The sequence below is a fragment of the Sardina pilchardus genome, chromosome 9, assembly GCF_963854185.1.
Source record: "Sardina pilchardus chromosome 9, fSarPil1.1, whole genome shotgun sequence".
Taxonomy (NCBI): Eukaryota; Metazoa; Chordata; class Actinopteri; order Clupeiformes; family Clupeidae; genus Sardina; species Sardina pilchardus.
The window spans coordinates 21,469,253-21,485,881 of NC_085002.1; the positions used below are offsets into that span (position 1 = coordinate 21,469,253).

Here is a 16,629-nt window from a genome sequence, read left to right on the forward strand (position 1 = left end):
TGTTTTAGCAATTGTGAAAACTGTAATACAGGCTTAAAACTTATATTTGGTAAATGGTAGACATCCATCTACAGTATATACAACATCTGTATCTGTTGATATTCAAGTTCAATAGCCAATAATCAAATGCACCCATGTCTTCATGGTCCAGAGGCAATGTTGTTGATAGGCTGGTATAGTGCATCCAAGACACTTGTTTTTATTCTTTATTTAGAGAGCCAAGACTGTGAACACCAATATTTGTTTTGAGAGAGAGACAGAGAGAGAGAAAGAGAGAGAGATGAAGAGAGAGAAAGAGAGCACAACATGTGGGAATGTGAGGATGAATTCAAGGAATTTGACCAACAAATGTATTGAAATCTTCAACTACACCACCAGAAGTGAAGTACTGACTGTTTCACATTTGTTCTGGTGAAACTCTTAATTTATAATAATTTACAAATTATTTGTGAAAGCAGATTTAAATCACTTTTTATACCAAGTCACCAAGTTCAATGATGCTACATTTATCTCTTCAAAAAGATGTACTATTTTAAAATGTATGGAGTCTATTTTCCAACAGTTTAAACTGGGTTTACAAGATTCTTTTAATACTGTATTTCATGGTCAAATGCTTTCATTCAGATTGTAACAGCCTAAACACTGTTGTTTATTTGAATATAAACCTGCCTGAATTAGCGGGTAAAGCGCAAAATCATGAAAAGAAAAGACATTTATATTCATTAAAAATGAAAACAATTTCACAGCAGACAGCTCTATTATTAAAGCAAATATGTTGTGAAAGATATGTCAATGTCTTTGTTTTTAGATGACCAAGAAAGTTAAGAGTTCATCTATTCGCGGAAGACTATTGTGGTATAGTTCAGTGACGCGGTGTCACTGTCCACACCGCTAGTGTCATCTGAGGTGTCCTCTTCACTTCCATCATCTGACAGACGTTCATCTTCATCCACTTCTTGGGCCTGCACAATATTCTCATAGTCCTCCTTTGTAGGACGTTTGGGCTTCACCCGAACATCACTGCTGCCAGTCAGTCGTGTTGGCACACCTGAGACATTCTCGCAGGCTTTCTGATTTCGCACTGAAGCATAGTCACAAGTTTCAGGGTGAGGGTGAACAAGAACAAGCTGAAAAATGAACAGATAGTAAGTTACTCTGCTGAATCAATTCAGTGAGGTCAGGAACTACAGGCAATGTGCAGATCATAGTTATGCAACTTAGATCTGTTCAAAAATGCTCAGATGTTATTGCAGAAGCCCAGTTACAACCCTATAACTAGACCGCAGAGCGGTACAAAATATAAAAACACCACAACCACAAATATACAAAAAATATATCAGACTTGTCAATTTGTTTCCATCTCCTACTCCATCCCCTACTGCAACTGTATTTAAATGAGTATGTGCATGTGTGCGCTTGTGTGCATCATGTGCTTCTCTGTTTTTCACTTGTGAGTGCGTGTGTATGTGTAATGGTGAGTGTGCGTGTGTGTGTGTGTTTGTATGTGTGTGTGCGTGTTTGTGTGTGAGGGTGTGTGTGTGCATGCGTGTAGGTGTGTTAGTGCATGCGTGCGTGTTTATGTGTGTGTGCGTGCAGGTGATGTGTGCGTACGTATCCCTGCCTGTCTATACTGTGTGTGTATGTGTGTGTTTTTGTACGTGTGTGTGTGTGTGTGTGTGTGTGTGTGTGTGTGTGTGTATGTACTTGCATGTGTATGAGTGTTTACATACCTGTATGTGTGTATACGTGTGTGTGTGTGTGTGTGTGTGTGTGTGTGTGTTTATGTGTCTGTGTTTATGTGTGTGTGTGTGTGTGTGTGTGTGTGTGTGTGTATCTGTCTGTGCTTGTCTCTCTCTGTGTGTGTGTGTGTGTGTGTGTGTGTGTGTGTGAGTGTGTGTGTGTGAGTGAGTGTGTGTTTGCATGTGTGTGCAGTTTTGAACCTGTCAACCAAAGATACCTGCAATTACAATGCCTAATTTTAGCTTTTTCATTCATTGTTGGTGGCACTATACAGTACATTAAAGGAGTAGTTAGGGGATTGGTTGACATGGCCCCTGGGCGCAACGGTTCATATTCACAGAATACTGTGTCCGGCCATCTACAGGCTATGTAGATGGTGTCATTAAATGTACACATACATTCATTTATTGTATGGCCCTCCCATGAACGGAGTTCTACGACACTCGACACTACGACAGATCAAAAAAATGTTTCCATGCTATCCTTGTGGGGCTACATTCACACCAAGTTTCGTGCCTGTGTCTTTCAGTGTCCTGGGAAACCACTTCGCTGCGCGGTGGCCATAATAAAACAATACCTGACAAGCTCTGCATTGTGGGAAGACTTTCATTTTGTTGCCTTGTTATCTTCAATGAATCCTCATGAAAAAATGGATCCATCGATATGCTTAATTCATAAGACTTCAACTTACCAATCCAGGAGAACTTGCTGAGGTTCCTGAAGCTCCAGGAGTAGTCGCATCATGTTCTGTGGGGTCTAAGATGCAATCAGAGATATTAGAGGGAAGTTGCTTGAGTGAATAGGACGATTTATTTCTCCACAAATAGAGTTAAAGTCAGCTAATATCTTGATCTATCGTGCTCTGAAACTTCCAACAATTATGGATGTTGAGATTTGATGAAGTAGCCTACCATATTTACCTTGGCTTTTCTCACGGTGCTGATTTGTTTTTCGCATTACGTAGAATTCACCTTCTGTAGTATGTTCCACAGAACCTGAAATGGGCAGCATACAGTACACACAGATTTACTTAAAACCTACCACACAGTGACACAATTCCCCAACACTGAATCACTGAAGAAAAATAGTTTGGATGAAATACAGTAATTTACTGTGCGTTAGCCACATTAAGCTGAAGGACAGTGTTTTATGCAAGTTAACACTTGGAGGTCCGCCTGGTCCGGGGTCTTTTCAGGCACTTTGAGGCAGTCTGCTATACCTTGAGATTTTTAAGTTTTTCATCTAACTAAAAACATCTATGCAAAAGTGGCACATATGGTTATATTCTAGAGGTCCTCCACAATAATTATATGAGAGTAAAGTGGATGTATAATTCAGTGTAAACACAACTATTTAAAAACGATTTTCAAAGGTTAAAGGTCAAAGGTAAAAAAGACACTATAAATATATCGAGCTAAGACTTTTGAAGTTTCAACCTGGAAAACAACGGAGTTGGCTCCATATAAGTAAAAAGAACATTTAAAAATGTTATGTAGTTTTACTACTAATTGGAAAAAAGTCAATGGGTCACTTATTGAGTGTCTCTTTCAAATGCAAATTAAGTAGAATGGGCTTTTTGAATGGGCCTGCTGCAGGTGAGAGGACTGAAATCCTAGGATTTTCTTTTATTGTTTTTACAAAGTGCCACTGGTACATTCTCTTTTAAAACTTATATATTTGGAAACTAGTTGATTAAAGGTTTCTAACAGGGCTAGGGTGACCAGATTTCTCTGAACTAAAACCGGGACACTTAGTGCGTGATCAAAATGTAACGTCAACATGTGACAGGTGAAACTTTTTTTTCATAGCCGTCCTTAAGCCCAATCGGTAGACTACTGGGGGTTGGGGGGTGTTACCCCCGAGAAAATTTCTTAAATATTGCTGTGCAAATGCACAAATTCTGTGCACTTTCAGTCAGAGATTAGGTCCTACTCTGTCTGACTCCTAAACATTCCTCACCTATTATCCAGATAGCCTATGCATGAACATTTTTTGAAAACGAAATTCAGCCATATTATTTGCTCAACCTTAGTTTACATTATGTGTGATAACTCTAAACAGCTACTCTTGTCAGATGGCCATTATACATAATTGAAAAGCTGAGATTCCAGGCTTTCAGAAAAGGTATGGTTTGCCACCTTTTTGGTAACGACCAACCCCTCTGGCTCACGGACTAATAGGTTATTGAGAATGATGACTTTCTCTTCAGCATTGTCATAGTGTAACCTGCTAGCCATTAAAACGAGGCAATGAAACAATGTAACGTTGACTGCAAAGATTGTGCAGACTGTTGCGATTGACTGGCACACGATCACACACACACACACACAAATCATACGTCGGACGCTTTATGCTAGTTTCTACCTGGGTTTAGGTAGTGATCGGCCTATATTAAAACCACACTTCAATAGTGGTTGGTGAAAACCGGGACATATTAGCGTCCCGACAGGCTTCTGTCGGGACTCGGGACATGCCACTCAAAATCGGGACTGTCCCAGGAAAACCGGGACGTCTGGTCACCCTAATGGTGTCACTTATATGTTTCTAGGACAAAAACTAGCAAAGATTGAGATGTGTGTTTGGAACAGTTTTTCAAATCCCCAGGGGGGGATTTAGACTCCATAGAAACAAAAACATTTTAACTGCCCCTGTGTATTAACCTCATAGCTGAAAAATGTATAAACCGCGACTATTACGGTGTTAGCCATTAAAGTTTAGTTTTAAACATATCTGCCAACAAAACTCAAATTTTTTTTTTATCCATAACCTGACACTAAACTTTTTTACCTTCAAAAAACCTTCAAAAATGTACAGTCAACCAATTGTTTGTAGGCCATAACTTACACCTGGCACAAAGCTGGCAGATGTGAAACAAGTGAATCTGACACAGGTGTCTGTAGGCCTAGTCTGTTTTCTTCCAGGTGCACATATTGCAATTGCAAATAAACATGTCCCCATGTGCATCCATGGTGTTGATCAGCCAGCCTACACAATGAAAGCCTAGTTATTAATTTGCGCTGAAGAATACCATCCCCTAATGTGCAAGCACACTTGTCTTTTTTTTCTTTTTCGATAGTTAGCTTCTCTTTTAGTGATGTCACACACGCTGGCTCAAGCATGGGTAACATAAAAGGGAGTTCCACGCAAAAGTAACAATAAATGATATTTATTAAGTAATAATAGAAAGTCAGTATGATGAAGCTATAAAAAGTAAAATGTAGTGCATAAGTGTCTAGGGGTATTATAAGTACAATGTATCAACAGACTCAAACTATAACATAATCGAACGACGGTCGAGAGGAGAGGGAGTCCGCCCGCATCATGGGAAGTGGCCATTTTATCCACTGGCCCACATCAGGCCCAAATCTCTCACACCTGTGTGCGCTGGCACGTCTACCGCCCCCTGCTGGAACAATGAAACAAATAGACAAATAATAGAAGAATGGGCGGGGTGCAGGTCTGACCATGACAGGGTTGTGACAGTGAGCACTGAGTTAATCTTTTTGGCCTAATCTATTAGACTTGTTGCATTAAGTGGACCACTTTCTAGTCCCTGAGTTGGTAGATAAGACCTGAAAGTGCAGCACAATGGAGAAGAATAGCGGTAGCAACAGATTTGCCAAGTGAACACATTTCTGCAGAGGGAACACAGCTGCTCACATCAAGCCATGTACTGTAGGCTACAGTAGGCTTAACCAACAACAGGTCCATTACAGATGCAGTTGGTAAATCTGGTAGATTGAGGGGATTGAGGGGAACCAGTGGAGTTCAGACCTCCCTAAACTGAAGCTCTAAAGCCTGGCTGTCTTCTGGCCGTACTGAGGCCACGTGGACCCCCTCCTCAGATATTGCCAGAAAAAGAAAACAGGGGCCGCAACTTCCTAACGAAACTCCACCAACTCAGGTGTCAAAAAGTGTCCCGGACGAGCCCCCAAACAATTTATGTTACGGCCCAAAAGGGAAAACCACAACATAAATTGGACAACGCAAAAGGTATTTAGACTCGAAAAGGGGTTTATTTAGAGTAAGCTCAAAAAGGGCAAAAAGCAGGCCCGAAGGCTGGCAAAAAACGCTGGGAAGCGCGTAAGAATTCTGGAGCTCAACGTAGTGACACATCCAGCGGGAAAACCCTCAAGAAAGTGGTCTGCTGATCAGGGCCCGTATTCACAAAGAATTTTAGGGCTAAAAGTAGCTCCTAACTGGCGAATTTAGGAGAAACTCCTAAAAATAATGGCTGTGTGTGTTTTTAGGCATGGTGCTACAATAAAGAATAAAAATATCTACTACTAAGTGCAGTTCTTTTGCACATTGCAAATGCAATAGTGCCACCGACAACCAAAACCACCATTGCATGTAAACTAAATGTAACGTCTCGTTGTGCCTAAATTAAATTAAATTGTTTCTCCTCTTTGCAAATAGGCTACGTGTTTTCATACAGATTAATTTAAAACATGTTGCAAAGAGACTGCTCCAGTCCGTAGTGTTTCATTATGCCAAGGCTATTTGCTTTAGCCTACTCTTTATTAATTTAGGCTATGCCTATTTATTTATCATCTCCCATCCTTCACAGTCCGATATAGCGCACGCATTCTCACCAGCTAAGACCTGACACCTGTCACTCAACTCGTCATCGTAGGGGAGGTTTTTGCCATCATTCCCGCGTTATAATCATCAGCCAATCAAGGTGGTCACTTTAATCAAGCTCGTGCATTAGTAATGACGTCAACCATAGCAACGAAGACTCACTTTTAGTTTAGGAGTGGGCGTTTCTCCTTACTAAAAGTAGGTCTGAAAGGCTTTGTGAATAACTTTTAAGGGAAAACTCCTAGCTAAAATCTTCTAGCACGATTTAGGAGTACTCTTAGTGGTAAGATAAAATGCTTTGTGAATACGGGCCCAGAGCCGGAACAGGGCTCTTAAAGGGGGCCGGTCAGGTGCAGCAAATCCTGCTAATTGGAACAAAAGACAGATAACCAAAACCAATACCACGCACACCCAGTAGGGTGTACTTACAAAACAAAAGGCAGCAGAAATGGAATTTCGGGGGCTGTAACAAGCCAACATTCAACTTTCATACCCTTCCCCCACTACCTCAGAGCACCCTCCCATCCAGTTTGAGCTTGTCAGTGACTGTGCACGAACTGTGATTGACAGTCACATCTGCCAATGATCATACAGCCTTATTGGACCAGAAGAACTGGGAGCGGTGGATTTTTGTTTTCTGTTCAAAGACGGGTTGGTTGACAGTATACTGTATATTTCCAAGCAGGTAGGGTATGGGATTCTCTTTTTTGACCATTTTAGCAAAATCACTTGAAATCCTAACCCACTTACAGCCATTGGGTCGGAAGCGCAGAAATGGAAATTAAACACATCAATCAGCTGTGGAAAGGGCAGGACTCGAAAAACTCCACAAATTATATCCACGTTGCAGCATTGGACAGTACGTTCGTCGATCAAACAGTCGTACTGTTACCCCCCCACGCATGGCCCTTTCGTGCACATACTCAAAGCTTGTCACTCAGAGCAAGTGACAAAATGAAACCTTAACAAAACTGTCCCCTATGTCCGCCCTATACATGTATGTGTCACTTTTACTCATTTCTATACAAACTAAGACGCCGGATTCATACAGAAGCGCAAGATCCCACACCATAAGTGTATCTAAATTAGCTATGTACCAAAAATTACATTTTACCATGACTCGAAGAGCTGTAAACAGAGTTGTTAAGGGCCGATCACATTACAGGCGGCATGCACTATGAAAACCCATTAATTTTAATGGGTTGAGAGCGCAAAAACGGGTCTGCCGCTGTGCTCAGCAAAGCGCAGCGCCGGCGGCATTTTGCCGCTTTGTCGCTTTGCCGCTGTTGCGCGTACCGCGGTCAAAGTTGAAATATGTTGAACTTTGACCGCGGCGCGCTGTAAGTGAATGGTCTTTTGCGCGGAGCCCAGCAGTAACCATAGAAATAGGAGCGGTAACAGCAACAAAAATCATAGAACGTTATCTCAACCAAGAGCAACCTAGCGGTGAGCGCAGCGCATGCCGCCTGTAATGTGATGGGCCCTTTAGGCTGCGTCTATAAAACCGCTTGGAGCTCTAGTGGAATAGGTGAAGCACTAGCCTAGCCTACACTCCGAGCGTGGCAAACAAAATCGGATATTTCAGGAGGTAAAAGTCCTGATAAAAACCAAGCCAGATTCTGTACAAATATACACACCTATGGCTACTGAAAAATGTAATCAAATATTATTTTGGGGTATTATAAAGCATTGTTGTTTTAGAATTTCCGAACGAAAGGAGCAGAGGGCTAATTGGTGCTTTTACGATAGCAGACTTTAAAATCATGTGGTTTCGGGCATTTGCAGTGATGTATAAAGTACTAGAGATCCAGACTTGAGTAGAAGTACAAGTGCTCTATCAAAAAAGTGACTTGAGTAGAAGTAGAAGTGCTCTTTAAAAAACGTACTTAAGTGGACTAAAGTATTAAACATGTTTTGTACTTAAGTATTGCAAGTAGTTTATTTCTTAAAATACTACTCAAGTACTGAAAGTAAAAGTAGAAGTATTGTGTAATTAGCTGATTTGTGAACGAGATGGGTGCAAAAGGTATCAGCACAATCATTCAGTGCAGGCCCCTTGGCAGACATACTGGGGCCATAGCCTAGGCCCTAGACTAGGCTATAAACATGTGGTAGTAGTTAATCAAGGTGAATAAATATAACTGTATGGGTTTCCCAATGTCATTTGTAGGGGTGCTATGACCGATACAACTCACTTTTGATACAATATTAGGTATACACAGAATCATTGATCGTCTGTAGCTATAGCTATCTATCTATCTAATGCATCAGTCAGTAGCCATAGCATGAAAAATACATGATAAGACTATAGTGTCACTATTGTTTTAACATAAGTTAAGAATTTTGATACTGATTTGGTATGGGAGCCCCACCACACCAGTGGAGACCAGCCATTACAAGGCATACTTCCCCACACAGTGTAAAGGTGGCTTCATATTATATGTTTGTATTTCAAACATTTTGAAATTCATATGAAGTTTACATTAGGCATATTTATGATCTGCACAATTAGTTAAAATACATAGTATGTTGAGTATTTGGTATTGACTTTTTACTTTGACTCACATTTTACACGATTGTCATATTGACTTAAATTTATCTTTAATGTCAACTGTCTAATTGAGTGCCTGTCACTTTAAAAGAACGTGAGAGTAATTAGGCCTCAGTCGTGGTAGGTTATCAGGCTAGTCTAGAATAGGTATAATGCATCGGAATATGCGGAGGTCATGCTTATGTTTTCTATGTCATTTATGTAGTTTAAATAAATGTTCTAAAACCAAATAAGTGGAAGAACACAATATTCAAGTAGGCTAGTTATTGTGGGGTGCTACACAGACTACGGGATTACTCTAGAATGACTTATTGTACAAATGAATGCTTCTCATGTAGCCTAACTTCACCTTGATTTTCTCGCGAACCCTTAATTACAGCAACTATTTAATACCATTGGAAAGCTAAGATCGTGCTGTCAACAAGTGACACGCATCAGTCACAAACGGAACGGATTGTGACCGACACACCAGTAACGAGTAACGATGGAGCACATCAAAAATGTAGGCTATCGGAGTAAAAGTACTATACTCATCGAAAATATGTAGTGAAGTAAAAGTAGAAGTAGGAGAAAAAAATAATACTCCAGTAAAGTACAGATACTGCATTTCAGTAGCCTACTTAAGTAGAGTACTTAAAGGGTCACTGCACCCTAAAATAGGTTTTTTGAGCTGTTGATTGATTGAAAATACTCATAAGTGGTGAACTGTGCTATTACCAGGGTTAATATTGACAAAAATCGTGTTTCTCGACAAAAGTAACATTTCGTCTGATTTTGTATTGGAGATATTGCTCTCTCGCGCATACTACCGTTTGAAAACATGCCATGGCATGTTGGTCCAAAATACTATTGGAATGCTGACGTTGTCCTGCACTTCTAGTCCGACACTACGTCACCGGGTCGTTACAAATTAGGACTGAAACGCCCCAACACCTGCTGCCCTGATTAGCCTACCTATGATAAGCCATGTCTGCAGCACTCATTCCCAGATTGACACGAAATCACCATGGTTGATTGGTTGCAGCAGTGCTGCACTCTCTCTCCAAATTTCAGAACGTCTCGCCCATTTTGAAAGCCGTTTTCAGAAATGTGAAGTGGGTGGAGTTATGGGGTGAAGTGACTCTTTAAGTAGTTCTACTTCGTTACTATACATCTCTGGGCATTTGTGGAACTATTACTGTAACTACAACCCTTTTGGAGGAGACTAAAGAACGTAGAACTAGCTAGCTAACTAACCTGGGGTGCGTTTCCAGAAAGTGTCGTAGCCTAAGCTAACTTGTGTCGCAACCTTGATAGTTCGCTCCGTCATTCTTGGATTTGGAGTTTGGTCTTTGTTCGCATCTTAATTTACGATTACAGAGACCCCTTTAATAAGTGTACTTCTACACTGAGTCATGTTCTCTCTTACAGTACGTGTCCACTATTGCGGCGCGTAGACGCTTGTAGATGCCTAGACCCTCTCTTCGTCGCCGCTTGTGGGCGTGTAGCAGAGCTGCCAACTCACACGCTTTCGGCGTGTGACACACGATTTTGCCTGTTTACACACGCACTCACGCCATACATGCATTTTCTCACGCAAAACAAAATCTGATTTTGGGCTGAGACTCGTTCGTTCCTTTTAAAACTCCCCAACGGTAGCCTATGGCGCTAAGAAGCACCACTGTAGGCTACAGCAGACTATTCGTTGCACATCCAAGTTTGCGACAGAAGGAGACAACCGCGGGAGAAAATCGCCATCTGGTCAGAGAGTATGTTGACAATGTCACATATCATAGGCCTATCGTTAATTAAGAACTCACTCTCTTAAATTTAAAATCTTGAAAGAAATCAGTTTTTGTGGATGAACTTCCCCAGCTAACAATTTCTGGTTAGGAGAACGTTTTTAGAACGTTTTTTTCCTGGTTAGGAAAACGTTGCCTGAAAGTTGCGAAAGTTGCCACAAGGTTCCCCAGGAAAGTTTTCTTGACGAAAATACTACGTTTTTTTCTGGTTGTTTATTTTGGTTAGCAGAACGTTCTCCTACCCTTTAGGGAACTTTACTATATTTGGTTGCATTAACGTTCCCCTAACCTCCCAGCAACAAAGTGTAAAGGGGGAAAAAATATGTAGAATTATAGTGACATCGAGGCATGGCTCCGCTGTACACTTGCCGTCTGCGGCGACAGCCTATCTGCAACCTGGGAGAGCGAACGTCTCTGATGACTAAGGCAATGACATTATACACGCATGACAATTCACTTACTATTAGCTGCTTGCTGAACTGCGACGAATTCGGCTTGTTATCATAAGTAAGTGTCAGCTAAGTATTTAAATGCGGTTAGGTCTAATACTTTCTTGTCTACGGTGTCTTTTCCTATAATAAACGATTAGTCAGATCAAAACATAAGCAGAGCAGGCGCTAGCCTAACACACTGTTTCAACATTCAAAACAGGCTGTTTTTATTGCATCGTATGCCATTAAAAGTCCTCGGTTCAGAATTATGATGGATTTTGGTTTATTTTGTTTTAAATTGGGACTGGGAATTGTGGGATAGGCTGAGTGAACAGCACAGTAACATAGGCTATAACTTGGACGTGTTAATATAAAACAATTCTCCCCCGGGAACATTGTGCTGTTTAAGATGCAGTCTCAACGTTTGAGAAAGAATTCATTGAGTCCTCATGAGAGTCCTCATCATCATATTTGCATAACAAATAAAGCTTTAAAAACATGAATGCATTTCAGGTGCCACTCTAATCGATTATGGATTAATCCAAAACTATTCGTCAGATTAGTTAGCATGAAGTCGTTGTGTGCCTGCCTGGGACTATGGCTAGCTAGCTCTTCCACCCGGTTTACCCTATACAGTGTTTTTTTAAAGCCTGTTGGACTTAATGGAACAAGTGCATGGAGATGTGAAGAATGTGATCGATACCATACAGCCAGCCTACGTGAGTAACTTAATCTCTGTGTTATCCAAATGTCTTAAAGTTAGCGAGGTTGAGTCTGCTTAAACACCAACACCCCAGAACTCACGGACCCGAGATGGAAGTTTCTCAACCTAGCTTCGCTGGCCCCTTTAGCTGACGGGCTGGCTGGTCGGCCGAATATCAATCCAACAGAGGGGGGGAGAATAGAATAGAGCTATATGTCGATTTTGCAACAAATTATTCCGACTTTGCAGTGTGGCTGCTGGCCGTGTTCAATTGGAAACTCATAGAAACTCTGGGGCGATTTTCATCAATCAACCCCACGCACATAACCAGGGAATACCGATATGGTTATACAAATAAGATACCTAAAAACAACTAAGTAGCAACGTTGTGTGAAAAGAGAAATGCAACCAGAATATAACGTTTTTTTCTTTAGTTGTAATAACGTTCGGGAAACTTTGATAACCTGGAGCTAACGTTCTCTCCAGGGTATTAGAAGGTTACTGATAAACTAACCACAGGAGAACCAGCGGCTAACGTTATTTGCTTGCTGGGATTCAACCAGAATATAACGTTTTTTTCTTTAGTTGTAAAAACGTTAGGGGAACGTTATTTGTTTTGACAACCTGGAGATAACGTTCTCTAAACGTTATTAGTAGGTTGCTGAAAAACGAACCATAGGGGAACCAAAAGCTAACGTTAGTGAAAGTTAGCAGAACGTTAATTGTTTGCTGGGTCATTCCCTAGCCTACATGTTAACTTTAGACTAACTTGCGCTTTTGTTGCACTGTTTTGTTTGCTGGAACGTGTGGATAAATAACTTCTGGAGAGAGCTAAATCATAGTGCTCACTAAAATCATAAAGGAACATTGTAAGACACTAAACAAATAACTAAACATTTTTAGCTACTAATAGTTATGCAGATTGTAAAATATACAGTGATGTATAAAGTACTAGAGATCCAGACTTGAGTAGAAGTACAAGTGCTCTATCAAAAAAGTGACTTGAGTAGAAGTAGAAGTGCTCTTTAAAAAACGTACTTAAAGGGATATTCCGCCATTTTTGGAAATACGCTCATTTTCCACCTCCCCTCGAGCAAAACAATCGATATTTACCTTGTTCCCGTTCATCCAGCCATTCTGTGAGTCTGGCGATACAACTTTTAGCTTCAGCCTAGCATAGATCACTGAATCGGATTAGACCATTAGCTTCTCGCCTGCTAGCTTCATGTTTAAAAGTGACTAAGATTTCTGATAATTTTCCCATTTAAAACGTGTCTCCTCTCAAGTTAGAAAGTGCAATAAGACCAACTGAAAATGAAACCTGGCGTTTTTCTAGGCTGATTTGACATGGAACTACACTCTCATCTGGCGTAATAATCAAGGCAACTTGCAAACGTACCATAGGCACAGTGATATCGTACGCAGCATCTGAAAATAGTCCCCATAGACATCAAGCAGTAGTAGTGCCAGTAGCTGCAAGTTGCCTTGATTATTACGCCAGATGAGAATGTAGTTCCATGTCAAATCAGCCTAGAAAAACGGCAGGTTTCATTTTCAGTTGGTCTTATTGCACTTTCTAACTTGAGAGGACACACGTTTTAAATGGGAAAATTACCAGAAATATTAGTCACTTTTAAACATGAAGCTAGCAGGCGAGAAGCTAATGGTCTAATCCGATTCAATGATCTATGCTAGGCTGAAGCTAAAAGTTGTATCGCCAGACTCACAGAATGGCTGGATGAACGGGAACAAGGTAAATATCGATTGTTTTGCTCGAGGGAAGGTGGAAAATGAGCGTATTTCCACAAATGGCGGAATATCCCTTTAAGTGGACTAAAGTATTAAACATGTTTAGTACTTAAGTATTGCAAGTAGTTTATTTCTTAAAATACTACTCAAGTACTGAAAGTAAAAGTAGAAGTATTGTGTAATTAGCTGATTTGTGAACGAGATGGGTGCAAAAGGTATCAGCACAATCATTCAGTGCAGGCCCCTTGGCAGACATACGGGGGCCATAGCCTAGGCCCTAGACTAGGCTATAAACATGTGGTAGTAGTTAATCAAGGTGAATAAATATAACTGTATGGGTTTCCCAATGTCATTTGTAGGGGTGCTATGACCGATACAACTCACTTTTGATACAATATTAGGTATACACAGAATCATTGATCGTCTGTAGCTATAGCTATCTATCTATCTAATGCATCAGTCAGTAGCCATAGCATGAAAAATACATGATAAGACTATAGTGTCACTATTGTTTTAACATAAGTTAAGAATTTTGATACTGATTTGATATGGGAGCCCCACCACACCAGTGGAGACCAGCCATTACAAGGCATACTTCCCCACACAGTGTAAAGGTGGCTTCATATTATATGTTTGTATTTCAAACATTTTGAAATTCATATGAAGTTTACATTAGGCATATTTATGATCTGCACAATTAGTTAAAATACATAGTATGTTGAGTATTTGGTATTGACTTTTTACTTTGACTCACATTTTACACGATTGTCATATTGACTTAAATTTATCTTTAATGTCAACTGTCTAATTGAGTGCCTGTCACTTTAAAAGAACGTGAGAGTAATTAGGCCTCAGTCGTGGTAGGTTATCAGGCTAGTCTAGAATAGGTATAATGCATCGGAATATGCGGAGGTCATGCTTATGTTTTCTATGTCATTTATGTAGTTTAAATAAATGTTCTAAAACCAAATAAGTGGAAGAACACAATATTCAAGTAGGCTAGTTATTGTGGGGTGCTACACAGACTACGGGATTACTCTAGAATGACTTATTGTACAAATGAATGCTTCTCATGTAGCCTAACTTCACCTTGATTTTCTCGCGAACCCTTAATTACAGCAACTATTTAATACCATTGGAAAGCTAAGATCGTGCTGTCAACAAGTGACACGCATCAGTCACAAACGGAATGGATTTGTTCGTGACCGACACACCAGTAACGAGTAACGATGGAGCACATCAAAAATGTATCGGAGTAAAAGTACTATACTCATCGAAAATATGTAGTGAAGTAAAAGTAGAAGTAGGAGAAAAAAATAATACTCCAGTAAAGTACAGATACTGCATTTCAGTACTTAAGTAGAGTACTTAAGTAGTTCTACTTCGTTACTATACATCTCTGAAAATATAACATTATCAACAAAATATGTACAGTTATGAATTCCAAAATATATGCTATAGAACATATGACCATCTTTTTCTCTGTGTGTGGAGGGTTGAGCAGAATCTTAGATGGCCACTGGTGTGAATGATCACACAATATTCAATATTAGGTTACTGATGATTAAATCACCAAATACACTAAAATTGTATTTTGTATTTATATTGTTGTAAAAAAGCATCGAAAAAGTATCGAAATCACAATTCTTGACTTAGTATCGGGATCGAAACAATAATTTGGGTATCGCGATGAGTGCGGTAAAAACTTTTGGTCACCCTTGACAGAATCTCACTCCAAGGTTTTTTGAAAAGTTGGCAGCTCTGGTGTAGTAGGCTAAAGCAGTTTATTAAATCGAAATACACAATGCCAGCACACGTAGGCGAGTAAAGTGAAGGTAGCCTACTTAATACGTAATACTATTAGCCAGTGCAAGGAATTTTAACATATTTTATTGAAATACTCACAAACATCATTACCATGTTCCTCCAAAGCACCTTGGTAAGTCACCGACAAGGTCATTTTCATAGGGTGCAGTGGCGAACTTGTTCTAAACGTAATGGTTTCGCCGCTTTATAACTTACATATTTTCATTAAACCAAGACGATTATCGGGCGGAACAAATATTTCTGAAAGGCTATGATTCCAGGCCGGAGGACTAGAGCAAAGGAGAACACTTGTTTACCAAAGACGTACTTTCATTGGCTAGCTGCCTCGCGTTTACCGCTTTCATTTGCATAAAGTTCAGCAGAGCCCAACTTCTTGACGCACCGCCTCTGTTCAAATGACCGCGCCGGCTTCCCAAGGTGCATTTCGGAAGCGTTAACCACGCCTTGCCGCTCTCCATAGGAAATGAATGGACCGCGATAATGGACACGTACAGTACCGTTAGCCTGGGTGTTCCCATCCTGCCTTGCGCGGTGATTTCATTCACGCTTCTAAGGCAGTCTGGAAACTATTGCCCTAATTTTTGCCTGAGATAGGAGACCAATCACAGAACAGGGGGGAAAACAAGACGATGATGAGCTATGCACAGATGCATTTGATAGACATCTGTGGTGCCCAATGAATGGATCTGGGCATTTTTTAAAATACGAGAAAATGAACGTCTGGTTGCCAGACCACATCTCATTTGGTAGGCACTATAGCCAGCCAGACTAGTTCTCTCTATAAATTCGTAAGTTTCGAGGGTAAATAATAATAACCTTAAAAACTTACCTTTGTGATACTTTATGATGAAAATGATAACAGCTAGGCACAAAATAACCACAGCGACACCTGCAACTGCATAAACCCATGTCCTGAAAAGAGCACATGATGTGATGAGAAGAGAAGATGTGGGTAGTCCATGTAAATTTCACGTTGTGACATATGTTTGATTAGTTTTAGACCATCAAGTATTATTCAAACATGTCATAGGCTTTCTTGTTAATCGTAGTGATGGTCTTTGGGGTGTTTTTTGGGTCACGGGTCTTTGGAGTGGGTCTTGGATCACGGGTCTCTGGGATGGTTTCTGGAAGAAAGAAAGAGTGGAAATGCTTAGAAAAGATTGATTGATAAATAGAAGATAAACTATTGGTTGCAAAAAATGTGTGGAACAAGCTCTAATTACAGCTCTAATTCTATGTACTCAACATAGATATCACAATTTA

General features: G+C 40.3%; 1 long non-coding RNA gene across 1 annotated transcript; it reads right to left on the reverse strand.

Annotated features, from left to right (window-relative positions):
- Positions 1 to 739: 739 nt before the first annotated feature.
- Positions 740 to 16,451, reverse strand: LOC134093046 (uncharacterized). Its single transcript, XR_009940281.1, has 4 exons — positions 16,196 to 16,451; positions 2,661 to 2,735; positions 2,432 to 2,496; positions 740 to 1,127 (listed from the first exon to the last, which is right to left on the reverse strand). It is a non-coding gene; the product is annotated as an uncharacterized LOC134093046 (long non-coding RNA).
- Positions 16,452 to 16,629: the final 178 nt, after the last annotated feature.